Source organism: Leopardus geoffroyi, chromosome E2 (assembly GCF_018350155.1).
Source record: "Leopardus geoffroyi isolate Oge1 chromosome E2, O.geoffroyi_Oge1_pat1.0, whole genome shotgun sequence".
NCBI classification, from domain to species: Eukaryota; Metazoa; Chordata; class Mammalia; order Carnivora; family Felidae; genus Leopardus; species Leopardus geoffroyi.
In genome coordinates this window covers 16,841,653-16,858,174 of record NC_059335.1, presented here as the reverse complement: position 1 = coordinate 16,858,174, position 16,522 = coordinate 16,841,653, and the positions used below count along the sequence as shown (strand labels likewise).

The 16,522-nt window shown below is 43.8% G+C and overlaps 1 long non-coding RNA gene across 7 annotated transcripts in view; it reads left to right on the top strand.

The window, feature by feature from the left end:
• The first annotated feature begins 43 nt into the window (after window positions 1–43).
• The window catches only part of LOC123578305, a 29,921-nt gene continuing 13,442 nt past the window's right edge, over window positions 44–16,522 (top strand). For 3 of the 7 annotated variants that reach the window (XR_006702290.1, XR_006702293.1, XR_006702288.1), the window contains exons 1-3: window positions 44–156; window positions 7,345–7,672; window positions 7,766–7,862. This is a non-coding gene — a long non-coding RNA (uncharacterized LOC123578305). Of the gene's footprint in view, window positions 157–7,344; window positions 7,673–7,765; window positions 7,883–16,522 lie in introns of all 7 variants that reach the window. The other 4 variants (XR_006702294.1, XR_006702289.1, XR_006702291.1 and 1 more) reach the window with 3 other exon arrangements.

Sequence of the window (16,522 nt, the reverse complement as noted above, 5' to 3'; positions counted from 1 at the left end):
GTTTTAGGGCTGGGAGAAACAAGTGCTCCTGGGGCTGCAAACACAGACGTCCGGCTGCTTTTAGCATCTCAGAAGCCCAAACCGGCTGTGACCAATATGGAGGCGACCTAACCTCCAAGCTGAGCTTTCTTTGTCTCCAGCAGGGCAGGCGCTGAGGTAAGATGGCCTCGTGCATTTATACCGTTTCTTACGTGTAATGGGCGGGGCCGCCTAATAGGAGGAGCTCCCCCCAAAAAGGTGAAACTTCTCTTCGAACGGCTCTTGGAGTTGGAGAGCAGCTAAGACGCTCTTCCCTTGGGGACACTGAGGCCACCGGAGGAAGGGTCGAGAACTCCGGTGAGGGCGGAGCCATGGGAGAGGGCGAGTAAGAAGCTATTGGCTCTTACCGAAAGAAAATGTTGGAAGCAGGGACTTTTTTCTTTTTTTTTTTTTTTTTAGGATTTCAACTATTTTAAATAAATGATAATTAAGAATTTTAGCACTCTACGTTTTTGCTGCTGATATGAGAGATCCCATAGGAAATAAAAAAAATTTAGAGAGACATAATTCCCTGCCTTGTGTTAATGCTGGGCCAGATATACAGGGACTTTGTCTTAAGTAGTGTTACAAAATAAAAATTCAGGTGAGTAAATTTGAACATCTAGTTGAGTTTATTGAACGATTCATGAATCAGGCCACATCCCATCTAGCAAGTCAAAAGGAGCTCCCCGAAGTTGTACAAAATGGAAAGCTTTAATAGGAAGATGGGGCAGTGTGGGAAAGGGGCAAGAAAGTTATTAGCAAAAGAAAGGATTGTTCCAGGCAAGGTCACCTTCCTTTAGGTGGAAGAGCAGGGAGTCTTTTTGGGTGGATAACTGACCCATATGGATCATGAGGTTTGTCCCTGAACACAAAGGGCACCTAGCTTGGGTGCATCAGCCAAATGATTGACCCATGTCTTTTGGTTTGAGCAAATGGATTTTACTATTTGCAGGTAGTACGGAGACAGAGATAGTCCACAAAGTTCGGTCTCTAACACAAACTTCAGGACCAATTTATACTGCTAGCGGGCAACCTTTTGGTAGGCTATTCTTGCAATTAAGAAGTGGTCACAGGAACTGAGAAAACCTTTATAAAAATTGTTCAAGCATAACTTAACAGGGAGTTTGCTTAACTCCAATTTCCCAGGAACACTTACGATTTTTTTTGGTTCCCAGACATCTGCTCAATTGAATAACTTTGGTAGGTTTCCAGGAACAGGGAAGTTCTCAAGGACTCATAAAGCTGAAAAACAAACATGCTGAGAAACAGGATAGTTTATTTAATTTCTCACTGTGGTCCCTGATGAGCTAATCCCTAACTAACATAATTTCATTTTAGGGGGATGGAGAGGGCCCAAGTAACAGTTTACCTCATTGGTGCTAATCAGAAAATTCCTGATATACTGGTTAATGATGAAGTTTTGGGGTGATGGTGGGGTCTGGACCGAGGGCCAAGAAAGAATTCTTGAAGACATCTTTGGTGCAAAAAGGTGATTTTATTAAAGCATGGAACAGGACCCATGGGCACGAAGAGCTGTACAGGGGTTGTGACAAGTAACTCATTATATACCCTCAGGTTGGGAGGAGGTCAGGGATAGAGTATGTCTCTGAGGGATTTTGGAAGCAAGGTTTCCAGGACCTTGAGGGGCTAACTGTTGCTAGGGAAACACCATTTATCACTGTTTAATAAAACCTAAGTCATGAGACCCTTCAGATGCATATCGGGGACCATAAACTTGGAGCATGATTGCCAGCATATATCCTGGGTCAGTTGAGATAAAGGAAGTGGACAGTGTTAAGCCGGGATCTCTTTTGCCCCCAGAAAAGAGTCATCCTTGAGGCAGCTGAGCTCATAGAGGGAGTTCACTCTGCCTGTTTCAAGGACTTGTCAATGGGCTGTAGGCAGAAAGGGAATTTAATTTTTCATTTGCCTTAGTTTCCCCCATTACCATGGCAAGCACTTAAACCCCTTCCTTTGTTCTTGGGTGAACCAGGAGTGTCCAAGGAATATTTCCTTTGTTCTTGGGTGAACCAGGAGTGTCCAAGGAATATCACACAAATCCCACCTGGGGTGGGGGTGGGGGTGCTAGCTTGTACTTTATCCTTCAGCCTGCCTCATGCTCCTTCATCAATTAAGACTTACGTTTCTATGGGAGGTTGAAACTACAGTTAAGTTAGGTAGTATTAAGCCCTGGTTTGGAGGCTTAGATAAATGACACGATTTGGGGCTTGTGGTTTTCTTTCTAACAGTGGCCTGCCCCGGATGCTGACCTGAGACAAGGATGTGAGTGTGGGCAGTTTTTTTGGCAGGTAGGGGCTAGGGAAGTGACAAAGGAGGAGTGGAACCCAATACAGAGTGTATCAAGGAGGGGATTATCCCTGTGAACAATGGGAGCTCAGTGCTGTGGGGAACTCTGGAAGACAGTGTAGATACAAGTTGTCTCGTTCAAGGGCCACTGAAGCTGAGATATTTGTACATCGTTTCTCATTCCTCATTTTTGGGTGCTACTACAAGGGCCTGAAAACTCTAGCACTTCTAGCCTGTCTCATGGGCAAGGTCTCAGGCAGAGTCTGTAGGAACTGTATGCAGAGTGTGTAGGCAGAGTTTCTGTTAGGCCCTATTTACTAATCATCATCTTCTTCTTCTTAAGTTTATTTACTTTGAGAGAGAGAGAGTGCAAGCAAGAGAGAGGCAGAGGGAGAGAATCCCAAGCAGGCTCTGCACTGCCAGTGCAGAGACCGATGTGGGATTTGAACTCACGAACTGCAGGATCATGACTTGAGCTGAAGTCAGACACTTAACAGACTAAGCCACCCAGGTACCTCTTCTTTTCTTTTTAATGTTTATTTATTTATTTATTTTGAGAGAGAGAGAGAGAGAGAGAGAGAGAGAACCAAGCAGAGAGAGAGGAGAGAGAATCCCAACAGACCCTGTGTGTCAGCATGGAGCCCAATCTCAGATTATGACCTGAGCTGAAATCCAGAATCAGACTGGTTAGCCGACTGAGCCACCCAGGCACCCCTGTTTACTCAGGTTCTATATTTTGCCTGTGAATAAGCCAAAGAGGCTATGTTCCCACTTCAAGGGGGAAGCAAGAAAGCTAATCATTCTCTGAGTTTTGTCCTGCGCCCCAAACACCTGATGATATCCAATAAGAGCCAGATCCCAAACATGTTGCAGGACATAGCTTCAAACAAACCTCTGCTGACCCTGGCATCAACACTCCCTACCGTTGGTGATTTACAGAATAACACCTATTGTTCCTCAAACTCTTGCCTTTGATTGGACCCTACCCTGGATTCCTGAAAGAAACTGAGTACTCTAAACCCCTTTCCAATATAAACACTTAACCACAAGTGATGATGAGATTCATTCTCTTTTCCTTCCTGAGTCTCCCAGACGCTCTGTCTGCTATTCTCTGTTTGTCACTCACACTTTTCAGTAAACTCTGTCTTCACTTTCTCCAGCTCTCATTAGATCTCTCTCCTGCATAAAGCCAAGGACCCTCTTGGCTGGTCCTGTGGAACCGTCCTGAGTCCTCAGACACAGCCTGCCTGCATCATACTGACAGCATTCATTTCATAGCACCCAAAGCAGTGCTCTACATATCATAGACATTGGAATTTTTAGGAATGGTTACCTTGTCTTATGAAAATAGCTTTTTAAAAAAACATAATTCCAATTGGTCATCATACTAACTGGTGTAACAGCTGACCCCCAAAATGGCTACCTGTTGCCATTAACACCTTTGTGTAGTCCCCTTCCACATTGGACCAGGGCTGGTCTAGGAGGCTAATAAAATACAGTAGAAGTGATGGCACACCACTGCTAAGATTAAGTTATAAATGATACCTCTTCTGTCTTCAAGGTGTGCTCTCTCTCTCTCTCTCTCTCTCTCTCTCTCTCTTGCTCTCTCTCAAATAATTTACTCTGGGAGAAGTTAGTTGTCATGTCATGAGGACGCTGACACAGCCTATGTAGAGGCCCATGTAGCAAGGAACTGAAATCTGCCAACAGCCAGGGAGGAACTGATACTCTCCCTATCCAAGTGGGTCATCTTGGGAGCAGATCCTGCAGCCCTGATCAGACCTTGACATGCTGCAGGCCTTGCCGATAACAGATTGACTGCAACTGCATGAGAGACTCAGCACTCTAACCAGCAGCTCCCGTATTGTTGACTTTCAGAAACTGTGTGAGATACTAAATGTTTGTTTTAAGCTGTTGAGTTTGGGAGTAATTTGTTATACAGCAATAGATAACTGATGCTGTGGTAAAAATACTATAATTGATGTCTTTGGATTTCTTAAAGACGTCCTTAAACTTGTGAGATTTTTCTTTCAGATCAGAGAGGATTATTAGCATTTTCCTCTTGTCCTGCATGATGGAGCAATCATTGCTCTGCTGGAGCCAAGTTAGTGGAAGAAAGACTCTTGGAATAAGATTGCAAATTTAGATACAAAACTATTTCATGTCCTACAGGGCAATAAAAACCAAACCTTTAAGGTTATCTTTTCTGTAAAAAATCAATTTGCATCTGTAATAGACTAATAGATGAAATGCATCAATTTTCTGCAAGTGAATACCTAGCTATGCATATGCATAGTCTGAGTCCTAATTAGTAAAAAGCCAATCACACCTGTATTCCACTAGAGTAGTAGGATCTCAAACTGGTGCAATTTTATTTTATTTTTTAATTTTTTAAAACATTTTTATTTATTTTTGAGAGAGAGAGAGACAGAACATGAGCGGGGGATGGGCAGAGAGAGAGGGAGACACAGAATCTGAAGCAGGCTCCAGGTCCCGAGCTGTCAGCACAAAGCCCAACATGGGGCTCAAACCCACCAACTGTGAGATCATGACGTGAGCCAAAGTCAGACGCTTAACCTACTGAGCCACCCAGGCACCCTCAAACTGTGTAATTTTAATCCCCAGGGTACATTTGGCAATGCCTGGAGACAGTTTTGGTTGTCACCATCTGGGGGGGTGGGAGGGGAAGGATGGGCAGAATGCAACTGGCACATGGTGGGTAAAAGCCAGGGATGGATGCCCCCAACCATTCTACAATGCAGAAGACAACCTTCTACAACAAAGGATTATCTGGCCAAAAATGTGAACAGTGCTGGCTGAATTTAGAAAACCTTCACTAGAATGGCTTATTAGACCTTGGGTCAACTTTTATTTAAAAAAAAATTTTTTTTTAATGTTTATTTTTTAGAGAGAGACAGAGAGCGTGAGCGAGCACGAGTGGGGGAGGGGCAGAGAGAGATGGGGACACAGAATCCAAAGCAGGCTCCAGGCTCTGAGCTGTTAGCATAGAGCCTGACATGGGACTCCAACTCACCAGCAGTGAGATCATGACCTGAGCCGAATTCGGACGCTTAACTCACGGAGCCAGCCAGGTGTCCCAACCTTGGGTGGGTTTTTGGACCATGCTCTGGTATGACTTTGAAGAGTCACACAGGATGACATAGTAATGTTTCCTAATTTCCTAGTTTTTTAAAATAACTTTTCTTAATGCAAAATTGGCAAAATACTGAAAACTTAAATCTGGATAATGAGTACATAGTGATTAATCTTTTCTCTCTGTTTTTGTAAATATTTTTGTGAAAAAAAGAAAAAACTGTAAATTCTTATCTTTAGCTTATGGTCAGTGCCATGTATGAGGGACCATGACTGAAGATCATGTTTAGATATAATGTTTAAATCTAAAGATGTTCTTCTTTTACAACTTGGCCCCTATACTCTGCCTTTCTCTTAAGTCCAGTGCTTCTGAATTCTAGCTAAATCTTAAAGTCACCCAGAAACTTAAAAAATACCAATGATTGGGATCCATTTCCAGCAATCCTCATTTGCTTTTCCTGGGGCAAAGTTCCATTTTTCTTTCTTTTCAAGTTTACTAGATGTGGGAAATTATGGACTCACAACCTAAATCAATTAAGGAACCTCAAATTTGATTTGAGTTGGGCTGGCTAATACCTGGCAAGATGAATGAGAGTCCACACTGCAGGTGGGCATACCAACCTTATGCTTCTGCCTCCACAAATAACTTTTTAGGGATAATGACCAGCAAGCTGTCATAGATAACAAGTCATGCAAGGGAACAGAACCACATGAGCGAGACCTAGCAGAAAGAGTAGAGGGGTGCCTGTGTGGCTCAGTCGGTTAAGCATCTGAATTCAGCTCAGGTCATGATCTCATGGTCCGTAGGTTCAAACCTGTATTGGGCTGTGTGCTGACAGCTCAGAGCCTGGAGTCTGCTTTGGATTCTGTGTATCCCTCTCTCTGCACGTCCCCTGCTCACGTTGTGTCTCTCTTTCTTTCTCAAAAATGAATAAACATTAAAAAAACAACAACCCAGTAGACAGTATGGTTGACCCTTGAACAGCGTATGTTTGACTGCATGGTCCACTGATCTGTGGTTTTTTTTTTTTTCCGATAAACACAGTGAAGTACTGCAAATGTATTTTCTCTTCGTTATGATTGTCTTAATAACATTTTCTTTTCTCTAGCTTACTTTATTCTAAAAATATAGTATATAATACATATACAAAATATGTGTTGTTTGACTGTTTATGTTATTGTTAAGGCTTTCAGTCAATGGTATACCATTAGTAGTTAAGTTTTGGGGAATTAAGTTATATCCAGATTTTCAACTCTGATGGGAGGGGTCAGCACCCCTAACACCCCCATATTATTCAAGGGTCAACTGTGTAAGCAGATCCATCTAAACAGAGTAGTTTTGGACTATTGATGTTGCTTTAGTTTAGCATGAGATGGATTGTGAGCAGGGGAGGGGCAGAAAGAGGGAGACACAGAATCCAGAGCAGGCTCCAGGCTCTGAGCTGTCAGCACAGAGATCAACACCAGGCTTGAACTCACAAACCATAAGATCATGACCTGAGCCAAGTTGGATGCTTAACCAACTGAGCCATGTAGATATCACCATAAGAGAAGATTTGATGAAAGTAAAAAACAAAACCGTAGAACCTTCCAGAGAAAAAAAAGGGCTTTCAAAGGAGCAACCATTCCACCAAGAAAAAGCAAAGAGATAAGCAATTGGATATCATTTTAAAGTGAAAGAAAAATAGAATGCAGATAACATCACTAGACAACAGGAATGAAAAGGCCAAGAGCTAAGAATGAATGATCCCATTGTATGTAAAGCATAGTGAAACCAAAAGTTATTTTGTACAAAGAAAATGTCAACAGAGAAATTTATAACAATAGCATATATCCCAGAAGAAACATATATGTTGATGAGAAAAAGTGATTTCAATGATAACAGAATTCTATGAATTTCATTTTGATTTTGTTTCTTCCTAGGACTTACACAAAATAAACATGCATCAGGATCCTCAAAGACAAGAAAAGATTGAGAAAACGTGGAAGGTGGCAAAGGCTAAGGAGAAATAACAACTGAATGTAAAGCGGATCCTGGATCAGAAAAAAAGACATTAGTGGGAAAATGGCAGAATTTCCATTAAGATCTGCAGCTCAGTTTTTAATGTTGTACCACTGTGAAGTTCCTGTTCTCAAAATATCTACAATTAGTTATGTGGTTCCCTTTAGAGCAAGAGGGCTTGTGAGATGTTCTAAAGACTGTACATGGCCTATTGTTGTACCTCTTCTATAATATGAAAGTGAGTTGACAGTATTCTTGTTATGTTTATATTCTTTGTTTTTGTTTTGTTTTGTTTTGCTTTATTCATTCATTCATTCACTCATTCATTCATATCTCTGGCAGACTCCTTCAGGGACAATCACATTCACACATTCAATGAAGACTTGAGACAAGGATCCTACCGCACATCCTAGGCTCCCCTTGCCACCTCTTCAGACTGGTATGGAGGGAATGTGGCTGGTAGGTTGGGGGCAGGGATATGAAGGTCCAAGTCCCTAAGTGATAGTGTCTATTGTAAATAGACACTCATAGGTATTGTGAGACCAGTACCTCCTTCAGACATTGAAAAAGGATCCCAATCCTGGCCTCAAACTCCAGGGGTTACCGACTCTTTGAGCACATTCCTAGAAATAGTGAAACCACCCCACCTCTTTTAGCTGTACTTGGGACTGGTCATGGAGAGTGCTATCTCCTGACTTGGGCACCTTGGTGGGCCAGCACCTCCACAGGGCCAATTCTAAAACTTCTACCGAGGGGGGCCATGCCTCTTAGAGCACTTTCCTGGAAATGCTGCACCTGCCCTGTCTTATATCACCAATTCCTTACCCCAATTCCTTTCAGATAACTGGACCTGGCTATTGAGGGTGCTGTCTCCTGAGTTGGATGTAAATATGGGTGGGCTAGCGGGCACCTTACTTCTTCCACAGGAGCAAATCTTCCAAGAGGCCTTCCTGGAGCCAGGGCTCTTTCCAAAGTAGTTGTCCTCCTGGGAGAGTCTTGCCCCATGTGACAGGGACTGGCTGGACTTTCCTTTAAAAGATAGGTCAGCTATCTGGTGCCATTCTCCCTTTGCCCTGAATGTACGAACTAATGGAGGGGGCCACAGGAGGCCTTGGTCTGAATTCCTTGAGAACCTCTCCAAACAGGAAGGCATAGTTCTGTGAACTTAAAAGGCAGTTCCAGAAAAATAGAGTGTTTGTCTTCCTGGAAGAAAGAAGATGCTCCAGGTGCTTTCTGGTTTTCCAAGAGTTCTCTGGTTTTTATCACAGACATGCCTTTTCCTTCCCCAGGCACACTCTGCCAGATAAGATTCTCAGGCCTTACCTTTCCCCAGAGTACAAGGTGCTGTCTGTCACTAAGGGTTCCTGATGGAAGACCCTACATAGTGTCCCTCTCCCACTTGCCTATTATCAACCTCTTCACTTAAAAAAATCTTCCTCAGCTTTCTGCCTGTACAAGAGTTTTCTTCCTCTTGGAGAGAAGTGGGAAAGCCATGATATTGGACAGTATTTAGTGGAGGAAGAATTGAAGACTATATAGAACCAGTTGAGAATTTATCCTCCATCTTCTCCAGTGACCTGGTTTCAAAAATTAGGCAAGGTAGGACCTACTTTTCTCAGGTGTGATATGACCAGGATTTTGCTTTGCCAAGTCACATTGATGGCTTTTGATGGTTAGTTTGGATTAAGAGGCAGGGCTTTATGGAGACAAGATAGTTAAAATTGTAGTGAGGACAAAGTATGAGTTGAAGTTTCCCCACCTGAGTTGGTTTCTGGGCAATGACAGCCTGATGTGCTTCATGGAAAGATACAGTATGGATAGCTTGCCTAACAGCCTGATGTCCACACTTTGATTCTAGCTGAGATGGACTCCTAGCTGAGATCTATACCGCTATTGGACATGTGGGCTACTAACTTCAAAAAATTGTGTCAGGGGTTGTGTGCCCTGACAATGGTGGTTGGGGGATGAAGTGGTTATAACCACTGTGGAAAGGAACACTATGGGAAAGAAATGTTTTCTTCCTGGCTCTGTGGCTTTTGCAAAGAGTTACCTGAAAGGCTTTCCAGGTTCTGCCCCTTCCCTGTGTTGGAGCTTCCATTATGGCAGCACTCCACCTCTATGTTTGTAAAAAATCATCATACACTTAAAGGAGTAGCAGTGTGCTTTGTTTGAGTGAATTATGTTTGAATGAAATTCTGAGTGAAAGACAGTTTACTGATACAGGGGAAGTACAAATATAAAGTCAGTCATAAGTGAAAGACACAGAAAAGCAGTGGTCAACTGGACAGGAAATGGAATCTCTTTTATGAGTTTAAAAACAAGAAAATAAACCAAGGAAATGAGAAAAAGCTGCTCACAACTGAAAACAACAAAAGAAATGGCCTGAGCAGACAGGTTTAAGAACAAGTGGACATAGGAGAAGGAAAAGTGAACTCCCTGGAATATAACATGGACTATAGAGGAGGAGAGAAAGGGCAATAATGCTTCCCATAGGTCTTCCAGAATCCAGACTCTTTCTTCAGTGGCTATCCTCCTGACATATTCTTGACCTCAGTGTCAGGAACAGCCAGCCTCCCTTTGACAAAGCTGGCAAGTCCTGTGGAGCTCCTGTCCCTCTGCCTTGTATCTGTAGCCTCAGAGGAGGGCTTCGTCTGAATTCCTGTAGTCTGGGGCATCTAGTCTCCTGATACCTTTCTTATTCTCTAGTCCCAAGACCAGTGCCCCTGGAAACAATAGCTTGGCCTACCTGAAGGCTGAGGTCCAGAGAAGGGAGTGGGATTTGCCTACCCAGTGGGTTTCCCAATCCCTATGTGGCCACCTAGCGTGGCCACATTTATTTAGCAAGTCTTTCATGGCGCTTTGTCTTTACAAGGATTTTTCCTCCTCCTGGAGGGAAAGTCTCGAACTGTGATGGGAGACAGTATTTTGTGGAGGAAGAAAAGTAGGCCTGGTTGGTACCTTTGATGTCCTCTCCAGACCCCTGTTGACAGACTGGGCCTGGTTGGAGCCACTTGTTTCAGTCAGGAATACAGTCCAGTGTGGCGGTTGGCTGTGTCTGGGGGTGCAGTGTTTGGGGTGAGAGACAGTGGTTTTTGAAGAGAGAAAGAATCCAACACCATACAAAGAATGACGTATGTTTGGAGATTGGCCTGCCTGACTTTGTTTTGGGTCAAGACACTATGTGTGAGTCTTAGGGCTGACTCTGGTTCAGGAGAGCTTGAGGGTAAGGTGCCTGGAGTGTGGACTTGGATCGTGGCTGTGTCTGAGTCTCAGTTCAGGCATGCACCACTAGAGGCCACCACTGACTGGAATCCTGCATGTCGGGACATCAGCACCTCCATGGTACTGATACCCACAAAAGGCTTCTAGCAGTTCTCTAGAGAACCCTGAGGAAAAAGAAGCAGTTTCTTCTAGTCCCCAGTAATTTTTCACTCGTAGTTTCCTCAGAGACTTTCTGGGTTCCATCCCCTCCAGTGTTTGAGGTTCTGGTGACAGCAGCAAACCACCTCCAAGGACATCTGCCAAATGTTGTCAGACACCAAATGGAAAGGCAGTGCATTTTGTTTGATGTGAATTATGCTCAAAGACAGTTCCTTGGTAGGGGCAGGGGAGGTAGGGACATAGATTCAGTCACAGAAGAGAAATGCTCAGGCTGGACAGGAAATGAAATCTCTTCTAGGAGTTTAAAAACAACACAAAAACCAGGAGAAAAGAAAAAAAAAAAAAAGTTTTGCCCATGACATACAAAAAATGTAAGTGATGACCTCAGCAGAATAGTTTCAGAAGGAAAAATGAACCCACTGGAATATAACACATCCCCTATAGGAGGAGGAGAGAATAATGGAAATTGCTGAGGAGCAAACACAGGCACAGAGAACAGAAAGATCAAGTTGAATAGGTGTAGAATTGGGATCCAGCAAGGGAAGATGGAGGAAGAAAGTGTATGTCTGAGGCAGTGTTTGGATACTTCAAGACTGACAGTGACCCCAAGCCATGCTTGGGCAGCAAGAAGAAGCCCCGGAAGGCTCACAATCAAGAATTTCATATACAGGACCACAAGAAGAAACATGGCTGGTACCAACCCCAAATCAGACAAGATTGCAGTGGGTGGGGAAAAAAAAGAAAAGAAAAAAGAAAAGAAAAGAAAAGAAAAGAAAGCACATTCCAAGTAGCAACGCTCCTCTGGAAAACACCCCTCCCACCTCCACTTCTACTCCCCCAAACTCAAACGGGGACCGGCTTCCCAGTAAGGAGTGGAAGCCAGAAGATGAAATGCTGGTAGGCCAAAACAGCTAAACTGGAAGTGGATCAGTGGTAAATTTGCCATCAAGTCAGCCACGGAGTGGATCATACCCTCCTCATGTGACTTGCCTCCTGTGGATCATGGCACAATGGTTAGGTGAGATATATGAATTTTGGGGAGGGGGGTGAGGTGGGGCCTTAAAGAGTGAAGAGCACCTTCTTTGACCTCTTTCCTCAAAGTCTGAAAGGCATTCCTGAGCAGGTCTTTTTGTATTCTTGTGTTTGGAAAGGTGCCTTTTAGGATGGAGGGGGGCTTCCTACAACTGCCGGTCTGAAGCCATCGCCAGGTCAGGCACACCTTAAGAAAACCGAGAACAAACGAGGAGGAAAAAAATCACACTCAGCTACACAGCCAAACACAGCAAAAACAGCTACAAGGTCACTAGGAAGAATGGGGACTGTAAGATGACAAATCCCATCCCTCCACCCATACTGGGCAGCTCATTGGCTTCCGGCTGGCTCTGGCTCCAGTAACTGAAGCCTGCGAGGGAGCAAATTGGCCTGGAAGCACACAGGGGCAGTCCCATCTCAGGGTCAGAGGGCAGACCCCTTCCAGAATCATCCCAGGCACACTCGCAAGGGAAGGGATACCAACGCTACTGTTCTCATCCTGCTTGGTCAGTCTAGCTTGGCCCTCCCTCGCTCCCTCTCTTCTTTCCTCCCTCCCTCCCTTCTTTCCATCCGCTGGACCCACTAGAAGACAGAGGACAGCCACAGCCTGTGCCTCAGCCTGTCCAACACTACCGCCAGAGGGCGCCCCCGCCCCCCTACAGTTTCCGCCCTTCGTTTAGGAATGGTGGTGGTTCCGGGTGAAGCTGGCAATATCTGTTGCCCGCACTTGTGCAGTTGGAGGGCGGGCCTCAACCCCGAGTTGCTGGGCTCCTGGAGCGTTGTGGGCGGTGGGGAGGGGGTGAAAGAGGAGGGTGTAACCCGGGAGGTGGGGAGGGTGAGCCTGCTTTACTCTCCTCGGTTCCCCTAGATCATGGGCCTCTGGATCACAGCCGTGGCCACCACTACCGCCATGCCGGCCAGATTTGATGGCCAGATGCAGACACTACAGACTGCATACACTATGGACCGAAATCCAAATGGAGCGGGTAGGAATGGGATCTGATGTGAGGCCAGGTGGGGTGGGGATGATATCTGGTGAGTGAGGTAATAAAGATCCCATAGCCTTGTCACCTGAAAATCCATTTTCCCTGAGACCTAGTTGTGGGTGGAGGAGTCCCATGCCCTGGTACCACACATCAGAGTTTCTGCCTCTCCCAGTGCCTTTCAGGAATCCCTTTCTGCAGGTCTGCAACCCCACTGCCCCCTACCCCCCGGAAAAACACCCTCTTCCCTAGTGTACATAGGCCCAGCTGTGGAGGGGCTCCCTCCCTGGTGGGGCACACCAGTTGCTTAGCACCTGCCTCCTTGGACAGGGGGGATGGTGCTTCCCAGAAGCATTCCAGGACCCAGGGCTTTTTCCTCAGTGGCTGGCCGCTGACGGATTCTTGACCCCCCTCTGTCAAGGACAGTCAGCCTCCCCTTGACAAAGCAAATAAGTCCTGTGGTGCATCTGTAGACTCAGGGGAGGGCCTGAGTTACTTCTGGCCCTGGTGTCTAGTCTCCTGATGACTTTCTTGTCCCCTCGTGTATTTCTCCTAAGATGAGTGCCATAGAAAGCAGGAAAGCACAGCTTGGGCCTGCATGAATGCTGAGGTCCACAGAAGAGGGTGGGATTTGCCTGCCCAGTGAGTTCCCGTGGCCTACCTGGTGTGGCTATATTCATTTGGCAAGTCTTTCATGGTCTTCTGTCTTCACAGAGATTTTTCCTTGCAAGTTATTACACATGCTGTTTATTTTTCACTTGATTTTTGTTTTTCTTACATGTGCTTTCCTTCTCCATGTATGTTTTCCCTGATAGAGATGTTCATGGGCCTTTTATTTTCATTGATTGATGGCAGCCCATGGCAGTGAGAGAGCATTGGTGAATTCAGACCCTTCCCACTGCCCCTTTTCCTCTGACCTAGTATATACATAGGCATGTGGTAAGTCTTGGTTTGTCCACATTTTAGTGGAGTTTCTTTCTCTGTAGGAAATAGTAAACCTTTATTTTACATATTATCTGCTGGGGGAAGAATTAAGCTTAGATAGAATTAGATTCCATTTATAGTTGATCTTGAAAGATGTATTTTTAAAACAAAGCAAGGTAGAAGGTATTGGTTCTAGCCATTAGGTGAGCAGAACTTGCACTAAGAGAGTATCAGGCATAGGTATTGACTATTTTTTAACATAGAATTTTATTTTATTTCACTTTTTTTTAACGTTTATTTATTAATGAGAGACAGACACAGAGCCTGAGCAGGGGAGAGGTAGAGAGAGGGGGAGACATAGAATCTGAAGTAGGCTCCAGGCTCTGAGCTGTCAGCATAGAGCCCGACACAGGGCTCAAGCTCACAAACTGTGAGATCATGACCTGAGCCAAAGTTAATTGCTTAAACAACTAAGCCACCCAGGTGCCCCCTATTTCACTTTTTAAAGTTTATTTATTTATTTTGAGAGAGACAGAGACAGCACAAGTGGGGAAGGGGCAGAGAGAGAGAGAGGGAGAGAGAATCCCAAGCAGGCTCTATGCTGCCAGCATAGAGCCCGACATGGGGCTCGAACTCACGAAACTGTGAGATCATGACCTGAGCCAAAACCAAGTCAGAGGCTTGCCCAATTGAGCCACACAGGCACTCCTGTAACAGAGGACTTTAGATTAAGAGAATGTAGTAATGAGAACTCTGTTGAAGCCTTTGAAATCTAACTGTGTCAGTTTGTGTCAGATGAAACTCTTGTGTGCCTTTGGGAGATAGCACAACTTGATGGTTAATAGTCTGACTCTGGAATTTTATTCTGGGTCTTAATTCTAACTTGGTCATTTGCCATCTGTGGGCACTTGGGCCATTCACTGAAATTCTCTGTAGAACTGTTTTGTCATTTCTAGAATGGTGGTTTGGTAGTAAAGTGTCCAAGTTTACCTAGAAAGAAGTATTTTTTTTTCTCCTTAGCTCCTACTTATTTTTACCTCTTTGGAATATTTTGCCTGGTAAATGTCTTTGTTTACGAGCGGCTTTGTGTTAGGCAGGGATTAACAAGGTTATTTGGAGTACAGACCTTAGGCCAAGCCAAATAATAACAACTAATTTACATAGAGGCTTTGGGTCACACTAACAATGTGATTCAGGGTCTAGGCTTTTGGTCACATAACTGTCAACATCCAGAGGGTCTGTAAACATACGCACTATTTTTATTTAGTAGGCAACATACAGACAATCATCCATGGAGTTTTAAGAAAGACTCTGATACCAATGCTCAAGTGAGCTTCTTTATATTTTTTAATTAATTTAATTTATTTAATTCAAGTTAGTTAACATACAGTGTAGTATTGGTTTCAGGAGTAGAACCCAGTGATTCATCACTTCCATATAACACCCAGTGCTCATCCCAACAAGTGCCCTCTTTAATGCCCACTGCCCATTTAGCCCTACCCCCTACCCACCTCCCCTCCAGCAACCTCAGTTTGTTGCTATAATTAAGAGTGTCTTATGGTTTGCCTCCCTCTCTGTTTTTATCTTATTTTTCCTTCCCTTCCCCTGTGTTCATCTGTTGTGTTTCTTAAATTCCACATGTGAGTGAAATCATATGATATTTGTCTTTCTCTGACTGACTTATTTCGCTTAGCATACATAATACATTATAGTTCCATCCATGTTGTTGCAAATGCCAAGATTTCATTCTTTTTGATGGCCGAGTAATATTCCATTGTATATATCTACCACATCTTTTTTATCCATTTGTCAGTCAATGGACATTTGGGCTTTTTCCATAATTTGGCTATTGTTGATAATAACACTGCTAAAAACATTAGGGTGCATGTGCCCCTTTGAATCAGCAATTTTTTAAGTCTTTTGGATAGATACCTAGTAGTGCAATTGCTGGGTTGTAGGGTAGTTCTATTTTTAACTTTTTGAGGACTCTCCACACTGTTTTCCAGAGTGGCTGCACCAGTTTGCATTCCCACCAAAAGCATAATAGGGTTCCCCTTTCTCCACATCCTCACCAATAGCTGTTGTTTCCTGAGTTGTTAGTTTTGGCCATTCTGACCAGTATGAGGTAGTATCTCATTGTGGTTTTGATTTGTATTCCCTGATGATGAGTGATGTTGACCATCATTTCATGTATCTGTTAGCCCTCTGGATGTCTTCTTTGGAAAAGTGTTCATGTGTTCTGCCCATTTCTTCACTGGATTATTTGGGTTTTTTTTTTGAGTGTTGAGTTAGTAATTCTAAATTTCTTCTTTAATTTCCTGGTTAACCCATTCATTCTTTAGTAGGATGTTCTTTAACCTCCAAGTATTTGGGGGCTTTCCAAATTTTTTTCTTATAGTTGATTTCAGTTTCATAGCATCTGAAAATGCTACGAAAATAGCATTTTGTTATCTGAAAATATGCATGGTATAATCTTGATCTTTTTCGTACCTGTTGAGGGCTGATATGTGACCCAGTATGTGATCTATTCTGGAGAATGTTCCATATGCGTTCAAGAAGAATGTGTATTCCGCTCCCTTAGGATGAAATGTTCTGAATATATCTGTTAAGTCCATCTGGTCCAGTGTGTCATTCAAAGCCATTGTTTCCTTGTTGATTTTCTGCTTAGATGATCTGTCCATTGTTGTAAGTGGGGTATTAAAATCTCCTATTATGGTATTATTATCAATGAGTTTTCTTTATGTTTGTGATTAATTGATTCACATATTTTGGTGTTCCA